The sequence below is a fragment of the Perissodus microlepis genome, chromosome 22 (assembly GCF_051167445.1).
Source record: "Perissodus microlepis isolate ML-2025 ecotype Zambia chromosome 22, ASM5116744v1, whole genome shotgun sequence".
In the NCBI taxonomy this organism is placed as follows: domain Eukaryota; kingdom Metazoa; phylum Chordata; class Actinopteri; order Cichliformes; family Cichlidae; genus Perissodus; species Perissodus microlepis.
Window position 1 is genome coordinate 31,997,433 of NC_140481.1, and position 8,515 is coordinate 32,005,947.

The 8,515-nt window shown below is 37.4% G+C and overlaps 1 long non-coding RNA gene across 1 annotated transcript; it reads left to right on the forward strand.

Moving 5' to 3' along the window:
- Nucleotides 1-321: 321 nt before the first annotated feature.
- LOC146363576 (uncharacterized) lies at nucleotides 322-7,558 on the forward strand. Its single transcript, XR_014799170.1, has 3 exons — nucleotides 322-602; nucleotides 3,342-3,613; nucleotides 5,048-7,558. It is a non-coding gene; the product is annotated as an uncharacterized LOC146363576 (long non-coding RNA).
- Nucleotides 7,559-8,515: the final 957 nt, after the last annotated feature.

An 8,515-nucleotide genomic window follows, 5' to 3' on the forward strand; every position in this document is an offset into this window, starting at 1 on the left:
AACTAATGATCATAGTTGTCTGAGATTGATTTCAGTGATACAAAGAGCCCTGAGACACAATTCAATCCATGGGTTCAATTGAAAAAAGACTCATTTAATCTTTATGACACGTAAACACAATTTGCATAATAATTTGGAACGCGGTGTAATTACTTGGCTTATCTTTGTCTAATATTAAAATTGGTTTGATTTCATATAGGTGACAAATATGGAAAAATATAGCAATCTGATCTTATTTGTAGACTCCCACTCCATTTTGTGTTGATTCAGTATTAAATGAATGTGGATGTAAGACAGTTCACTGATGAACAGTAGAGAACAGCAAACCTCCAGCTCTGCGCCCAGTCTGAAGGATGAGGAGGAGGGGCTGAAGCAGAAAACCTGCGCATGAATAGCAGAGACTGTGTCCAGTTAGACCTGCTACAAGCCCTCACAACACCCAAACTCAAGAAGAAAAAGGAAAGAGATCTGAGCAGCACTTCAGACATTACCGCTACTGCTGACGAAGACAAACATGTCCAGAAAAGCTGTGCTGGGTTTGATTCTTCTTTGTCTGTTTCTCTTCTTCTTCTTCTCTTCTTTTTCACCATCATCTTCTAAAGGTGAGTTTAATAAGTAAGATGTAAATCAGTTCTTTTGGATGTATGTCCAATGTCAAAGTTATACATGTAAATACAGAGAGGTGTATTTCTGTTAGTCTGTGTTATGTTAGATACTTCGTCTCCTGCACTGTAAGCTTAGTGTCTGAATTGTGAGCGACTGGTGTCGTCGTAGTTATGAATTGAACAGGTGGAGGACAGACAGGTGTTAAGTTAGGGTGTGTGTCATGAGAGGAATCCATCAGGATTCCCCACAACAAAAATAACTAAACAGCAGAAACTCCATCTGAATTTAGCGAAGAAGAGAAAGCTGAATAATTTTAAAGTTGTAGCACAATGTTTATCTCATTCATCACAATCTCACTGGTCCAAGATCAGTGTTCCTTAATAGGCACTGAAGTTGGAATCATCCAGTAACAAACTATACATATGATTTTTAAATATAAATATTCAACTGACAGCAGCTAAAATTAAAAAATATCAAAAGAGGTGAGACACACTAGTGGTCTGTGATGGTGCTCGTAGTAAGACTAACATAAGTGATTTTCAGACTTGCTGGCTCATTCCATGTCAGTTCATTGCATACATCTCTCCCAATTATCCCAGATGCTACTGAAAAATATAAGGCAAATGTAAACTTGCTAAATTTTAGTTCCTTGCTATAATAATTTTTTGTTTAAGTCAGTCAAATTTATATAAGTAGGTATGAGTGTTTTTAAACATGTTGCTTGTAATTTGAGGCTATTTTAAAAGTCTTTCATTTAACAAAAAAAAAGAAAAAAAGGTAAAACCTTCAATTTATTGGGGCAAATCTCTGGTACCATGGCTTTATGAATATGGACTCTCAGAGGTGAAGCTCACATGAAATTATGGATAATTGAAATTCAAAAAAAAATTGGATGTCCCATCGTTGACAGCTGATTTGAAAGACTGTAGAAATCACAGCGATGCAGGTAGGGGTCAGATATTTTTCCATGTATAAGGCATAAACTATTGTTTTAAAGTATAATAATTAAGCTAATGGTTTCACAGATACTAAAGAACATAACCAAAAACAAAAATCCAACTTCAGCCTGAAATTCAAGTCATAGCTAGTTTCTGTTAATATAAAATGTTGTACGTTCTCATTATCTGAAAATTCATTTTTAATACAGCGGCCCCTCATTTATTGCGGGAGTTACGTTCTAAAAATAACCTTCGAAAGATGAAATCAGCAAAGTAGTGAACTTTATTTCTTACAATTATCATAGATGTTTTAAGGCTGTAAAACCCCTCACTACACACTTTATACACTTTTCTCAGACAGGCATGAACATTTTCACACTTATCTCTCTTGTTTAAACTCTCAAAGATCAAACCTACATAGAAAAATAAGTCCAATATTATAGAATGAAACTAAAGATCAAACCCTGTTTTTAGGTCAAGAACATGGAAATAGAGCAGCTGCAAGAGAGTTCAACACTAATGAATCATTAATGAATCAATGGTACAGAAGTAGAGGAAGCAAGAAGAATGAGTTGAGTAAAGTTTGACTCATCTGACTGTTTGGTTTCACTTAATGTGCCTTATAATCCTTTGACGTCGACACTGTTGTGTTTGTTTTCTTCTGCTAGTGAACATTTATGTAAATTTGACAAACTGAACACATTCGGTACAGTACAGGAGACACGACACGAGATTGACTGAAAATGGTCTACAGCCAATCAGGACACAGAAGACAGTGCGCTGTAAAAAAAATCTTTGAGATCTAATTATTGTTTTATGAAACTGTTTTACAATAAAAATGCTGCTTGATCTCACTTTAAACATGTGATCATATTTCAACATGAAATGATGAAACACCGTCAGCCTGCAGACTCAATTCAAAACATCGCTTTAACCCCCAAAGACCCAAACTCTTTCATGGGATGCATTTTTAGTCACAATTGAGTAATGATGCGCAAAACTCTATTTGGTGTACAAAAAATGAGAAACAACAATTTTGTCCCTTTGAGCAATATGGCTCATTTGAAAGAGCAACATTTAGTATTGTGGTGATGGTTAAACTATATTTAGTCCACTTTTAAAGTTTAGAAAAGTCATTTTGAACTCACCTTCACTTCAAATTGTCCATACTTTTAACTACTGATCGTTATGTAATTAGTAGTCTGTCTAAACCTCCATATGTGATTTTTATTTTTAGTGCAGTCCAGCTCAGCTTCCAGGTTCAGGTAACTCTAATGGTACCGTAGATGTGGTGTGAAGTGGGTGACTCATCCACTCTGAGATGCATCATGTAGGGTCTAAAAGGAACTTGAGCTGTTGACAGGAGGCTGCGGGAATGAAGACATTTTAAGACCTTGTTGTTCTGCATACATCAATAAAGTGCCATGGGTGCACGTGTATATGTGGCATGGAAATATGTATACGAGCAAATTATCAACATTGACATCACGACATCAGTACTTCTGCTTTGTAACTGTGATACTGAGCAGATTGTGAAAAAACTCAGATCGTTTCTGTTTGAGGAAGGGAGACATGTTTTCCAGCGTGACATCATCTCATAGACGATTCTTACGCTGTGAAAGGTTTAAGTTGTTATTTGACTTCTATTTGTGGGCAGTTGATTCTCTAAAAGTTTCTCCTCATGTGATTTTCAATAATATTATTTATATTTAGCACACACTGGATTCTGGTTTGTTTGGCATCACAGACGCTTTAAATCCAACCTTTCTGTTCTGTGTTGTTTCTTCTGTCTTTCAGAAATAACAACCATCAGAGCTACGGTCGGAGACGATGTCGTTCTGCCGTGTCACGTTTCAAAAGATAGATCCATCGCAGGCGTCGTGTGGGCCCACATTGACACGAAAACATATTATGTTTTTGTGTACTACAGCAATAGCTCTGAAATAATCAGTCAGCAGGAAGAAGTACTGAACTGGATAAGCATAGAAAGAGAGAAGACGGATGGCGATTATTTTGTTTTCTGGCAACACAGGGAGTAACAAACAAATGGCTGACAATGAATCCAATGGGTGAGTTTGTAGAAGAACAGAAGTTTCCGGAGCTTGTACTAGAAAACAAGTTCGCCAATCCAGGGCTTGTTTTCTTTTTTTTTAAGGGAGGTCTTGTCAGGACCCTTACTGAATACTGGGTGGAAATCGATCTTGCGACTCCGTCCAAAGGTGTGCAGTCTTAGCACTAAATTATCCAACAACACCAGATTATAATTTCCTCATCTGGCTTCACATTGAAGTAGTTTTCTAATCAGTAGGGCAATGCTAGGTTTATTAATCTATTAATTAATCTGCTTTGACCAATCAGAAATGTGGCCCGTCTAGTGTCAGCAGAGTGACTGATTTTACAAACAGGCTGAAAGCAAAAAAGTAGATATACTCAGATATATGTCAGATTTTCTAAACAAAAGCCCAAAGTTAGCCCAGAAATGTGTTAGGATGTCCTACAATGCTGACTGTTCAAGTTAACAGACTTTTGCAGAATACTATTCAAGGCTGTTCCTGACAACTAATTTAGTCTTAAGTCTTTAGTCTAAATCGGCTGTAAGCATAAATGTGAGAATGAATATGTTTGTGCTTCTATGTGCTGGCCTGTGATAGACTGGCTACCTGTCAAAAGTGTTCAAACCACTGCAAATATGAAGTGCGTTGCAGGGGGGTTGGAAATCTTAAATGTAAAGTTGAACCATACAGCTCCAGCTGCCCTGAAAGAACATCAACAAGCTTGTCCTCAATTTTTTGTCTATAACATCAGGATTGATCCCTGGAGTTGAAAAATGAAACTACGTGCTATAGATCCATTCTCTTCCGCTTATCCTTTTTCTAATTTTCCAACTATCCTCTGTCAACCCTACGATATGTTTGTGTGGGAATATCACACACAGCAGTTAGTGTATTTTACCAGTTTCTGAAATACTGAAATGTACAAACTGCTGTTGCATTAAAGGACCAACAAGATCTAAAGGATGTTGCAGAAATTGTGATGCAGTTGTTCTAAGAACTGATTGATTAGTAACCCAATAAGAAGTGATCTGCTTTTCTAAAGCTGCGTCCACAATGGAAGTTATTCAGTCACTGCACATGCTTTGCACACACACATCCCGTACTTCATGTGTAGGTAACTCTCAAATGTATTTACTTCCTGGTCATACATCAGTCAGTGATATACTACTGTGTTATTGGTAGTTGCTTCAATTACTCGTCCTCACAGTTGACAAAAGATTATCTCTGGACACACCCACTCAGAATTTCTACAGGTTACTTTGCTTGTACTCATTTGAAGTGGGCGTAGCTTAACCCTTAAAACCCAGAGTGGGCTCAGATCCAAGCCTTGTTTCGTAGTACAGGTGTCAGATTGTTTTTGTGAGATAGAATCATGTTTTTGTAATTCTATATTTCTGTGTTGATGAGACTCTCTCTCTCTCTCGCCTCTCTTCTGTTTCTCACCTGCAGCTGAACCAACAGATGATGGATCAAGAGTGTGTGCTCCACATGCATTGTTTCAGCAACTTGCTTTTACTCTTGGTGTCATTGCAGATGTTTTGAGATGGAAGGCTATCCATGGAGCTGGCTTACTGTGACTCCATGCATGGCCTGCCTGCGTACATTCTTGGTAACTTCTTGGTAAATCTTTTTGAACGTCTTCAGTGTCGTACTAGTGCTGGGTGGTATACCACTTGTAACTTTATTTGTGATGTTAAAATTTCAACATAGTATTGAATTGACAAAAAGACCACCATTGATGATAAAAAGGTTGACGAGTGTGTTTAAATTAACTCAAATGGATCTTGTGTACTTTTTCATATCACAAATATGTTTTAACATATTGTTTTGAAAAGCGGTCCAACCCATTTTTCTCATACATTGAAATCTGAGGCAATGTCTGAACATGAATATTTCAAAGACTATGTAGAATAAGTTTTCACTGATCTTCCTTACAATCAAAGTAAATGAGAATCTGTCATGTGGGACATCAACTTATTTTCTAAGTATAGTTAGTTAAAATATAAAGAACAAGTCGCGCATTTGCAAAGTTCCATATCTGAGCACACACTAATGACAAAAAACAATAGAATAACATTGGGTTGACTAGAAACTGCAGAATTTTGGGGGATTAGATTATCTACTGACATTTTTTGTTTGTTTGTTTTTGATAGAAATTGTTGCCTTTGGCTAACATGTTCATGTTGATAAAGTCTACATGCCATGTTGACTTAGGTAAATAGAAAAGTAGGGCCATTGCATCTGAAGTCAGAAAAACTAATTAGCCATGTTTTTAATATTTAACCCAACATAATGGCCCTTTTATACAGAGAAATAATAAAAATACTGTGATATACACTCTGGTTGTACCACCGAGCACTATATTTGTCACTGTGGGATTGTGAAAACGTAATGTTTAAATGTTAGCTGTCCCTGTTTATTAAGCATTAAGGCAAATTTACTATATGGACCTCGACTCTAAAAAAATGTGACATCACTGGGTTGGTTGGTTGGCTGCTGCAAATAGACTTATATTTATTTATGCTAGCTAACTAGTAACTTAGTGAAAAACAATGAAAATGAAACTAAAAAGCAGTATAAGAGGATCACGTTTGTACTGACCGTGGCTGCAACAATGAGTCTTATGTTAAAAATCAAGAAGATTCAGTTTCACTCTCTGCTCTGAAGCAGTCGGTGCTTTTCATTGTTACCTGCACTGAAACAGGAAAATTCCCCAGTTAGCCATAATGCACAAGATTTTTGAGGATTTAAACACATATTTCTTAAACTCAGCTTCATAAACAGCCTTAAAAGATTTTTTGAGAAGAGCTCCATGGTGTAAATTAGCCTCGACACATGTAGTGTTTCATGTGAACTGTAGCATTAGAAATCGCTGATTTATGTGCAGCTGCTGAGCTTTGTGACAAAATACTCGTTTGTTCTTCTTAAGTAACAGGTAGCTTTAAAAATGAAATACTGAAGCAAAATTACTACTACACATCATGTGACTAATCCAGACAGTAAGTGTACCAGTGTTACTCTGTCCTGATGTTTTTTCTGAAAATGACTAAAAATAAATGCTTACAGCAATTTCTCATTTCAGTCTGTAGACAATCTGAGTGTGCTTTGATTGTATTTCATGTTAAAATGTGTTTACATGTTGAAATGTAGTCATTAAATGTTTAAACGTCAAATGTATTTATATGTGTCAAAAAAGACAAAAATGAGTGGCACTGGATATAAAATGTGTCTTTCTGTTTGACTGATAGTTGGATCTTCTGATGATTAATTCGATGTGAAAATTTAATGCAACATTTAGTCAGATTCCAGGTTTGTCATCGCAGAAGTGAAATTTAATTTGTCTAAATGAGAAGCGAACAACCCTGAACAGAAAAATACTTTTTTTTCCATCTTTTTAAAAATAAACATAAATAATAGTCCAAAATGACGCACAGTCCTCAGTCCACCACATTGAAGTAGAGGCTCAGTCTTTACCTGTTTCTATGGTGAAGCTATTTATGACGCCTTTCTTTAACTATCCATGGAAGCACTTAGTTTTGAGTGAATCAGGCCTAATCATCTTTCCTGGAACTGAAAACTAAAAACATACTTGTGTGCCAAGCAAAGGACAACAGCATGGAGAAACATTTCAGTCTTACAATTCAGTGATTTTTGAGCAGTGGTCTAAAATTCAAAGAGATCCATGTGTGTCCAAAAAGCATAATGTGCTGTCTGTTATAGCAATTACTGCACTAATCAAAAGTCTGGATTAATTTCTATTTACTGAAGTTTTAAAATCTTAAAGAAAATTACTTTTAATCTTAAGATAATGCCTGCCTAATAATGTCCCTGCTCACATGTTGTTTTGATGTTAAACGTGTTGTTGTGACTTCTATGCATTGTTATTGTGATCTTGTCAACATGTTTAACTTACTGGGAATGTGATTATAGCTATGTATTAAAACATTTACTGCAAGTGTACCTGTTTGTGTGTGACACCAAATTCTTTTCTGCAACTCAAACCTCCAACATGTGGACTGAAGTGTTGTCCAGAGGCTGCAGCGGCTGTTTGTCAAATGGTCAGTAACTGCCTCATTAAAATGATATACAAGACTTAATAAATGGAACCACAGACTGTCCATAAGAGATTGACAAAGCTCATGGTAAAGTGTCTTAAACCTGCACAGTTAAAAAATCCATTAAAAATGGAAAATGTCCTTGCAATTTTATTCCAGTACTTTAAGTTCACAGACGTTTCTGTAAACAGTGAGACTTACTCTATATCCACAGCACCATTTATGTCCCCTTCTGGCCACCTGTGCCTCAATTTTATTCCACAAATTTTATTCCACATTACTCACACTCTCATAACACATGGATATAGGCCCTTGGGGGTGGGCATGCTATACAGTGTCCAGAGGACGGTCTGTGTATTCAACCTCACCTCAGGCGCCGGTGCCCACCTCTCCATTTTAAATGCATGTAGACATTGAGGGTTCACGGGAGGGGCCGTGCTGACACCTGCTGCTCTCTGGTAGAAAGCACCATGCCCTCCCGTATTTTAAATCCACCTTAGAACAGCACGCAGCAACACGACATATGTCCGGGTGGAGAGAGGTATGGGGTCTTCACACCCCTGTTCTCTGTTTGCCATCAGGGGCGGGGGGCTGGGAGGAGGAGTTGGCTGTCTGCTTGGGGTCTGGGATGCTGGGCCTCCCTGCTGCTGCAGAGCTGGGGGTGGTCTGCTTGTCCCCAGACAGGGTGGATTACCTGTCTGGGGATGATGGTACCTGGACCTGGGGTATAGAGTATGTTTGGGGAGTGTGTTTGTGTCTACAGTGTGCATTTATGTTTGACTCCTCATTGGGTGAATGTCGAGTGTTTGTATATCAACTTGAAGTTAATTACAAATACTCAATACCCCTCATGTGGTATTGA